Below are 11273 nucleotides of genomic sequence, written 5' to 3' on the forward strand. Positions count from 1 at the left end.
AAATGTACATAGGGTGTAAATCTGTACAGGTAGAAATATTATTTTCATTATGTTAATGTTGCATATACCTCTATTTATTTTGTTTTGCTGTATTTGCTCTATCTATCTATCTATCTATCTATCTATCTATCTATCTATCTATCTATCTATCTATCTATCTATCCATCTATCTATCTATCTATCTATCTATCTATCTATCTATCTATCTATCTATCTATCTATCTATATGTGTGTGTGTGTGTGTGTGTGTGTGTGTGTTTTACCATACTTCTTCTGTATAAATGAGTACTTTTACTGCTGATACTTTGACACCATGAATAGTTATAATATAATAATATAAAATATATAAAATACACAGTCGCCCATAAAGTTGGAATAATTTAATTTTCAGAAACAATCCTCATTTCTATAGTGATTTTATAGAGTTTGTATGAGATTGATTCATAAAGTTTTGGGAAGATTTATCTGTCAATAATAAATCACATTGTTACAATCATTTCATGGAAAGGGATTAAAAAAAAAATATTACAACTTTAATGGCTGACCGTATATATTATATTACTGCTGATACTTTAACTACATTAGGGACATAATACTTCAGTACTTTAACTGCTGATACTTTAACTACATGTAGCACTAAAGTACTTTTACTTTTTTTACATTAAGGACATAATACTTCAGTACTTTTACTGCAGACTGGATAATATTACTGCTAATACTCAATACTTTAACAACATGAAGCTGTGATACTTTAGTACTTGGACTGCAGAGGGAGTACTTTAATGCATCAATAGGTACAAAACCATAATATAAAATATATTATTCTTACTATACATATTCAGAAATTGGCAGTTGGCAGAGTACTTTTACTGCTGATACTATAACTACATTAAGGAAATAATACTTGGTAAAAAACATTTTATCACAACTTAATGGGCAACCGTGTACATTATATTACTGCTGATACTTTAACTACATGTAGCATGTAATACTAAAGTACTTTTACTTTTTTTACATTAAGGACATAATACTTCAGTACTTTGACTGCAGACTGAGTACTTTTACTGCTAATACTTTAACTACATGTAGCATGTACTACTAAAGTACTTTTACTTTTTTACAATAAGAACATAATACTTCAGTACTTTTACTGCAGACTGAGTACTTTTACTGCTGATACTTTAACTACATGTAGCATGTAATACTAAAGTACTTTTACATTAAGGAAATAATACTTCAGTACTTTTACTGCAGACTGAGTACTTTTACTGCTGATACTTTAACTACATGTAGCATGTAATACTAAAGTACTTTTACATTAAAGAAATAATACTTCAGTACTTTTACTGCCGACTGAGTACTTTTATTGCTGATACTTTAACTACATGTAGCATGTAATACTAAAGTACTTTTACATTAAAGACATAATACTTCAGTACTTTTACTGCAGACTGAGTACTTTAACTGCTGATACTTTAACTACGTGTAGCATGTGATACTAAAATACTTTTACTTTTTTTACATTAAGGACATAATACTTCAGTACTTTTACTGCAGACTGAGTACTTTTACTGCTGATACTTTAATTACATGTAGCATGTAATACTAAAGTACTTTTACTTCTTTTACATTAAGGACATAATACTTCTGTACTTTTACTGCTGATACATTAACTACATGTAGCATGTAATACTAAAGTACTTTAACTACATGTAGCATGTAATACTAAAGTACTTTAACTACATGTAGCATGTACTACTAAAGTACTTTTACTTTTTACAATAAGGACATAATACTTCAGTATTTTTTTTACTGCAGACTGAATCTGAGTTTAATGTCACTGATTTAACTTGTAATAAAGTATTTCTACACTGTGGGTATACTGTAATACTACTTGTACATGACCTGAGTACTTGATCCACCTGTGTATATTTATTAAGTACACAGTAGAAGCAGAGGAGCAGGAGAAAAGGCTGTGCCACCTGTCCTCCTCCTCCTCCTCCTCCTTCTTCTCCTCCTCCTCCTCCTCCTTCTCCTCCTGCAGCGAGCAGCCGAACATGGAGCCTGCAGAGCGGCAGAGTGAGGCCGGCCGGCCCGGGTCTGGATCCATGAAGGAGAACCAGAGCAGGCACACAACAAACTGCTCCGTGTGTGTGTGTGTGTGTGTATGTGTGTGTGTGTGTGTGTGTGCCGACTTTCTCTCCATATAGTTTCACTGAGTTTACATCCGGGTTTTTTCCCTAGGCAATGGGAGTCGCAGCACCGCCGTTCCTTAGGCAAAGTGAAATAAATTCGCCGCACCGACACAAAAACTAGTCCGCTCCTCGAACACATTTTCCCGGCACCTCGCGTCGCTGATCGGCTCGATTTAACGAACTTTAACGGCAACACGAGCCCACGGTGGACGCTTTGTCGCGGACAAACGAGCATTAGTTGGACGTGTGAGTAGTTTCCGTCCCCCCTTCCTCCAGCTCCGGCGCGCAGGGATCTGTGCTGTGCTGAGGCTGTGGAGCTGAATGAGATTGAAGAAGAGTTCTTCTTGTTTTGTAGCTTCCAGTTTCTCTGTTTTTACACCAATTTTACTAAAACTAAACATAAAATACAGCAACAAAACAAAGCTCCGCGGGAAGGAGCGAGCCCGGGCTGTGTGTATGCTGTTATTCCACCGTGGATCGGCTCCTTATACATATATATATTTAATTAATCTGGAGGAGGACTGCTGCTGAGTAAGTGCACATTGGGCTTTTTAATTTCATAACTTTAATTTTCTCTGTTGTCAAACTTCACCTGTGTGTCTCCATCCGTGTGTGTGTGGTTGGAGGCAGGTGTGTGAGCTGGCCGCCGGTGTTTGTCTGCATTCAGCGGGGTTTCCTCTGTGTTTCTGTGTGTTTTAGCTGGTGTGTTTCTTATTCTAGGAGTTGATATTGTGGAGGACAAGGGGCCGATAGAACTTAGACCCTCCACCGCTGCACAATCTTTGAAAGATGGCGTCCTTCTTTCTGCACGATTCTCCCTTTATTCCTTTATTATTCCACCTCTCCTGTTTCTCCTCCACATCGACGTTATTATTTATCTTTGCTGTAAGTTATCAGCGTGGCTGCTTAGCGTTAGCCCCAGCAGGCTAACAGTGGCTAGCAGCATTAGCGGCTATCCACTTGTTCTCTCGGTAACATTTCACGGAGCAATGTCGGATGTGTGAGGGTCGCTTTGGATGCTTCTTTACCCGCACAGAAACACACAGAAACACACTCAGAGCCCCGCTGGAGCCGCTAGAACACCAAGGGGGGCAGCCACGGCTAATACACAAGGTCCAACCCGCCATGGTGGCTTAATAACACGGTTATAAAACATTTATTCCGCCGCCGAAACAACAAAAAAAGAAAACACTTTTTTTTTTTTTAGTATTTCAACTCCCGCAGCAGAAACACTTAACGGCTCTCATCTTAAAAAACCTCCATTTTAGCTTCATTTCCATCAGCATGTGATGCTGATGGAAGTTTATCCAGACAACTTCGTGTCCCACCCAGGGAGCAATTACTCCAATTAACCGGCAGCGTTTACATACAGCGAGGGGCTTAAAACGGGACTTCTGTATTATGGGGACCCGACAAATCAGCTGTGAACCATCAGTGACACATGGAGTCAGTCATAGAGGTCATCATGATCATCTTCACACATTACTGCAGTTACATTAGGTTTCTCTTTGTCACAAAGTACTTTTACACAAGCCATGTATCTGTTGGTCATTTTGAAGTACTTGCACTAGTATTTTCTGCTCTGTGTGTGTTCATCATTGTAGTTTTTATTCTACATTTATTGTAGTTTTTCAGCAGTGCTGGAATGTTTCTACATTCACAATTTCTCATCTGTGATCATGTTTACACATTACTGCAGTTTATTAGGTTTCTCTTTGTCACAAAGTACTTTTACACAAGCCTTGTGTTTTTGTATCATTCTGACATACTTCTACTTTACTATTTCTATTTTCTGCTGCTTCATATTTTGATTCCACTACATCTCACTGAACACATTGTACTTTTTTTATTGTTAGTTTTCAGCAGTGCTGGGATCTAGCAAAGTATATACTCAAGTATTGTTTAAGGGCAATTTTCAGGTACTTGTACTTATATACAACTATATATATATATATATATATTGATAAATAGCATAAATCAACAAGTACATTTAAAAAAAACACTGCAAGGAGCTTTAAAAAGCTGTTTTTTAAACAGGACTTCTGTATTATGGGGACCCGACAAATCAGCTGTGAACCATCAGTGACACATGGAGTCAGTCATAGAGGTCATCATGATCATCTTCACACATTACTGCAGTTTTATTAGGTTTCTCTTTGTCACAAAGTACTTTTACACAAGCCATGTATCTGTGAGTCATTTTGAAGTACTTGCAATTCTATTTTATGTTCATCATTGTAGTTTTAATTCTACATTTATTGTAGTTTTTCAGCAGTGCTGGAATGTTACTACATTCACAATTTCTCATCTGTGATCATGTTACACATTACTGCAGTTTTATTGGGTTTCTCTTTGTCACAAAGTACTTTTACACAAGCCTTCTATCTATTAGTCATTTTAAAGTACTTGCACTAGTATTTTCTGCTTTGTGTGTGTTCATCATTGTAGTTTTTATTGTCATTCTTCAGCAGTGCTGGAATGTTACTACATGTATTTAAGTATAATTGTGAGCACTTCTGTTCCATGCTACTTATTATTTCTACTTCACTACCTCTCTTAATTCACAACATTAGTCTGACAGCTTTAGTTACTTTACAGATTCAGGTTATTGATGTATAATATAGATCAACAAGTAAATTGAAGAAACACGAAGAGGAGCTTAAAAAAAGCTGTTTTAAACGGGACTTCTGTATTATGGGGACCCGACAAATCAGCTGTGAACCATCAGTGACACATGGAGTCAGTCATAGAGGTCATCATGATCATCTTCACACATTACTGCAGTTTTATTGGGTTTCTCTTTGTCACAAAGTACTTTTACACAAGCCATGTATCTGTTGGTCATTTTGAAGTACTTGCACTTCCATTTTCTGTTCATCATTGTAGTTTTTATTCTACATTTATTGTAGTTTTTCAGCAGTGCTGGAATGTTACTACATTCACATTTTCTCATCTGTGCTCATGTTTACAGATTACTGCAGTTTATTAGGTTTCTCTTTGTCACAAAGTACTTTTACACAAGCCTTGTGTCTTTGTATCATTCTGACATACTTCTACTTTACTATTTCTATTTTCTGCTGCTTCATATTTTGATTCCACTACATCTCACTGAACACATTGTACTTTTTTTATTGTTAGTTTTCAGCAGTGCTGGGATCTAGCAAAGTATATATACTCAAGTATTGTTTAACGACAATTTTCAGGTACTTGTACTTATATACAACTATATATATATATATTGATAAATAGCATAAATCAACAAGTAAATTAAAAAAAAACACTGCAAGGAGCTTAAAAAAGCTGTTTTTTAAACGGGACTTCTGTATTATGGAGACCCGACAAATCAGCTGTGAACCATCAGTGACACATGGAGTCAGTCATAGAGGTCATCATGATCATCTTCACACATTACTGCAGTTTTATTAGGTTTCTCTTTGTCACAAAGTACTTTTACACAAGCCTTGTATCTGTTGGTCATTTTAAAGTACTTGCACTAGTATTTTCTGCTCTGTGTGTGTTCATCATTGTAGTTTTTATTCTACATTTATTGTAGTTTTTCAGCAGTGCTGGAATGTTACTACATTCACAATTTCTCATCTGTGATCATCTTCACACATTACTGCAGTTTATTAGGTTTCTCTTTGTCACAAAGTACTTTTACACAAGCCTTGTGTTTTTGTATCATTCATCTTCACTCCATCTCACAATGTACTTTTTCCTCAACATCTATTGTTAGTCTTAGAATGTAGTAAAGTATATTTACTCAAGTATTGTTTAAGGATAATTTTCAGGTACTTGTACTTATATACAACTATGCATATATTGATATATAACATAAATCAACAAGTAAATAAAAAAAAAAGCCCAGAAAGAAGCTTAAAACGGCTGTTTTTTTAAACAGGACTTCTGTACTGAGACTCATCAGTGATCATCTTCACACATTACTGCAGTTTTATTGGGTTTCTCTTTGTCACAAAGTACTTTTACACAAGCCTTGTATCTGTTGGTCATTTTTGAAATACTTGCACTAGTATTTTCTGCTTTCTGTGTTCATCATTGTTAGTTTTCCACAGTGCTGGAATGTTACTACATGTATTCAAGTACTGTTAAGTATAATTGTGAGCATTTCTGTTCCATACTACTTATTATTTCTACTTCACTTTTTAAGGTAAATGTTGTACATCTTAATTCATAAAACATTTGTCTGACAGCTTTAGTTACTTTACAGATTCAGATTATTGATACAAAATATATATATTTTTAAATAAATTGAAGAAATGCTGCAGTTTTATTGGGTTTCTCTTTGTCCCAAAGTACTTTTACACAAGCCTTGTATCTGTTGGTCATTTTGAAGTACTTGCACTAGTATTTTCTGTTGTGTGTGTGTGTGTGTGTGTGTTCATCATTGTAGTTTTTATTCTACATTTATTGTAGTTTTTCAGCAGTGCTGGAATGTTTCTACATGAACTATTGTGAGCATTTCTATTCCATGCTACTTATTATTTCTTATTCATTAAATCTCTAAGGCAAATGTTGTTATCTGTAACTCACAACATTTGTCTGACAGCTTTAGTTACTTTACAGGTTATTGATGAATTATATAAATCAACAAGTAAATTAAAGAAAAAACCCCAACCCCTTAAAACGGCTGTTTTTTTAAATGTGAGTTTTGTATTGAAACTCGGCCAATCAGCTGTGAAACATCAGTGACATCACTCATGTTTACACATTACTGCAGTTTTATGTGGTTTCTCTTTGTCACAAAGTACTTTTACACAGGCCCTGTACTCAAGTATTGAAGTACTTGTATTTGTGTATCATTTTGAGGAACATACTTTTGCTCCTGTACAGTTCATTTAACTTTATATTCTACATTTATTGTAACTCTACAGCAGTGATGGAATGTAGCCAGGTACATTTACTTTAAATAATTGTATTTAAGTACAGTTATATGTACAGTTTTAGTGCTGTTTTAAGTACTGCACTTTTTACAACAAGTAGATTAAAGAAACCCTGCAAGGGGCTTAAAACAGCTGTTTTTTAAATGGGAGTTTTGTATTAAGACTCAGCTAATAAACCTGCAGTAATCTGTAAAAACAAGTATTTGTGTGTAATTTTGGGATGCTTTGACTTCTATGTTCTGCTGTGTGTGTTCATCATTGTAGTTTTTCAGCAGTACTGAGATGTAGCAAAGTACATTTCTCCAGTATTGTATTTAAGTACACTTTTCAGGTACTTGTTTTTAACTTGAGTACTTCCTTTTCCTGCCACATTACTGCAGTTTTATTTGGTTTCTCTTCGTCTCAAAGTCTTGTATTTTTGTATAATTTCTGTATAATTCTGCTCCTCTACTTCTCACTTAACACATTCTACTTTTTCCTCAACATGTATTATTTGTTAGTCTTCAGTAGTGCTGCAATGTAGCAAAGTACATATACTCAAGTATTATGTAAGGACAATTTTCAGGTACTTATACTCACAGGTGCATCTCAATACATTAGAATATGATGGAAAGGTCCATTTCAAGTAGTTCAAGTCAAACAGCCCCAAACAAGTATTGAGTCATATAGATGGACATACTTTTACATATTAAACATACTTTTTAAAATTGGTCTTTTGTAATGTTACTTTTTTTGAGACACTGAATTTTAGGTCTTCATTAAAATTAAGCCATAATCATTATAATTATAAGAAATTAAATAAATTAAGATATGAAATGTTTCATTCTGTGTGTAATGGATCTATATTAATGTGTTATTTCCACTTTTTGAATTGAATTACTGACATAAATAAACTTTTCTGTGATATTCTAATTTTTTGAGATACACCTGTATATACAAATATATATCTAGAAAATACATAAATCAACAAGTAAATTAAAGGAACACTGCAAGGGGCTTAAAACGGCTGTTTTGTAAATAAATTTAATTGCGACCATACAAATCAGCTGTAAACCATCAGTGACATCATTTTGAAGTACTTGTACATTACTATTTGAATTTTTGAAAATTAGTCTATTCACATTGTATCAATTACAGTTTTTATTCTACATGTATTGTTACTTCTTCTTTTTTTAGCAGTGCACTAATTAACTAACTAAGTACATTTACCCAAGAGTTGAATGTAAGTACAAGTCACAGGTACTTGTATTTAACTTGATTACTTGCATTTTATGCCACTTTCTACTTTTACTCTTTCTACTTTTTGAGGTACTTATACTTTACTATTTCCATTTTCTGCTGCTTCATACATCTACTGCGCTACATTTCTACTTTTTATTCTACATGTATTGTTGCTTTTCTGTGCTGGAATGTGTCTGAATATATTAAAGTGCTGTAATTATGTACAATATTTAGGTACTATTACTTCACTGGAGCACTTCTATTTTATGATACTCAGTACTTCTACTTTACTGCCTCTCAAAGCAAATGTTATAACCCACATAATTTATCTGACAGCTTTAGTTACTTTGGAGATTCAGAAAAAATATATAAATCAACAAGTAAATTAAAGAAACACTGCGAGGGGCTTAAAACAGCTGTTTTTTAAATGGCAGTTTTGTATTAAGACTCAGTAATAAACAGGTCAGTCATAGGGGATTTTCATATATTTTATTACTGCAGTTTTATTTAGTTTCTCTTTGTCACAGAGTACATTTACACAAGTCTTGTACCCAAGTATCATTTTTGAAGTACTTCTTAACTTGTACTGATAGTACTCGTGTACTTAAACTGATGATACTTGAACTACATTTAACATTGAACTACTTCATGTAATAATAATGAATATAATACATTTTATTTGTAAGGCACTTTATATTAAAGGAAAATCTCAAACTTTTACTACATTTAACATTTAAGTACTTCATGTAATAACAATAAATATAATACATTTTATTTGTAATGCACTTTATATTAAAGGAAAATCTCAAAGTGCTACAGGCTAAAAGCATAACAGTCTAATTATAAAAAGGATTAATAAGGATAAAACGGCTAAAAACAGAAGAAAAAGTATGTATGTATGTATATATATATATAATAAACACGTACTGTTTTTATAGTTTTAACTTTGGTAATGGACCCAGTTTTCCTTTGTTCGTTACACTTTGGAATAATATTTTAATACACTTTATATAATTAATTAATTAATGCAAAACGCTACAGGTTAAAAGCATAACAGTCTAATTATAAATAGAATTAAAAAGGATAAACGGCTAAAACAGAAGAAAAATTATACATATATATATATATATATATATATATATATATATATATATATATACAAACAAACATGTACTGTTTGGTAGTTTTAACTTTGTTAATGGACCCAGTTTTACTTGCTCGTTACACTTTGGAATTATAATATTTTAATACTTTGGAATGAAAACATTTATAGTAAACTGAAGTATGAAGTTTCACAGAATAAAACGCTCAGTTAAAGTACTATCTGAAGTGCAATACTTGAGTAAATGTACTTGGTTGCTTCCCCTCCTTGTACTGTATCAGGCAGGGGCCCGTGGGGTGAGTTTGGCCCTCCAGCAGATATATTTGGCCCCATGATGAAAGCTTCACTTAACATCAAAACATACATTTACATAATTTTTCATGTCGGGCCAAAATCAGACTTGGCCGTCGTCCCGTTTTGTGAGCAAACTGCAAAGATTGTTTATGAAGCGAGAGACGCTTCACTCCTGATGGTTTTATGTGTCTCACATGTTCACATGTTCCTTCATATCAGGTCAATAAATAAATAAATAATGAACTTTAAAACCATCAGAGACATTAAATCAACCTTTAAGTATCAGATCAGAGTCTGAATAGACAAATAATCAATATTAACTCTGATCAGGGACAGAAAACTTGATGAGACATCCCAAATACGGCTGCATAATTTAACACACTTTTATAAATTAAACCACATAAAAGTACATTAAGTAGTTAAAATGTAAACATTTTTAAAAATGTTTTAAATGAAGGACTTTTACTTATAGTAAAGTAGTGGTATTAGTACTTTTACTGCAGTAAAGGGCCTTAATATTTCTTCCACCACTGCAAAATATAATAAAATCAAATAAATTATGTTTTATGGATCGAGGTCGAGTTTTAACATAAAAACATGATCAATTAAAAGTGATTTTAATAAATAAAACCTCATAACAGTATATTAAATAGTTAAAATGAGCTGTACCTTTACAAAAGGAATTGCTGCTTATATAAATGCATCAATAATAATAATAAACCAATAATATATTTAGAATATATAAAAGAAATCTGCATATCGAGTACTTTTATTTTGATACGTTGAGTACATTTTGATACTTTTGTACTTTTACTTCAGTAAGTTTTGAATGAAGGACTTTTACTTGTAGTGGAGTAATTTCACAGTGTGGTATTAGTACTTTTACTGAAGTAAAGGGTCTTAATATTTCTTCCACCACTTCAAAATGCAATAAATACAATATAAATATTGTGTTTTATTATGGGTCGAGGTCGAGATTTAACATAAAAACATGATATTAAAAGTGATTTTAATAAATAAAACCTCATAACAGTATATTAAATAGTTAAAATGAGCTTTACCTTTACAAAATTATGCTTTGCTGCTTATATAAATGCATCAATAATAATAAACAATCTGCATATCGAGTACTTTTACTTTTGGTGCTTTGAGTACATTTTGATACTTTTGTACTTTTACTTCAGTAAGTTTTGAATGCAGTACTTTTACTTACAGTGGAGTAATTTCACAGTGTGGTATTAGTACTTTTACTGCAGTAAAGGGTCTTAATATTTCTTCCACCACTGCTAAATATAATAAAATAAATATGTTTTATTATGGATAATGATAAAAATGTGTTTCTACACAGTTGTAATTGTACTTCTTCAGATAATAATTATAAAAATGAAAAAATAAACTTGACGGGACATCCTGAAAATGAAACCACATAAAAATACATTAAGCAGTTAATAAGAGCCGTACTTTAACAACTACATAGCTTAATATAACTTGTGTTTTAACTGTTGATACTTTAAGTACATGTTGTTGCTGATACTTCAGGAAGGTTTGAATGCAGTACTT

The 11273-nt window shown here is 32.9% G+C and overlaps 1 protein-coding gene across 1 annotated transcript in view; it reads left to right on the top strand.

The window, feature by feature from the left end:
- The first annotated feature begins 2519 nt into the window (after positions 1-2519).
- Positions 2520-11273, top strand: part of LOC131974017 (PHD finger protein 21A-like) — a 49491-nt gene continuing 40737 nt past the window's right edge. The window contains exon 1 of the mRNA XM_059336176.1: positions 2520-2726. The gene's annotated coding sequence lies outside the window, so the exon portion shown is untranslated. The remainder of the gene's footprint in view (positions 2727-11273) is intronic.

This window comes from Centropristis striata, chromosome 6 (genome assembly GCF_030273125.1).
Source record: "Centropristis striata isolate RG_2023a ecotype Rhode Island chromosome 6, C.striata_1.0, whole genome shotgun sequence".
NCBI classification, from domain to species: Eukaryota; Metazoa; Chordata; class Actinopteri; order Perciformes; family Serranidae; genus Centropristis; species Centropristis striata.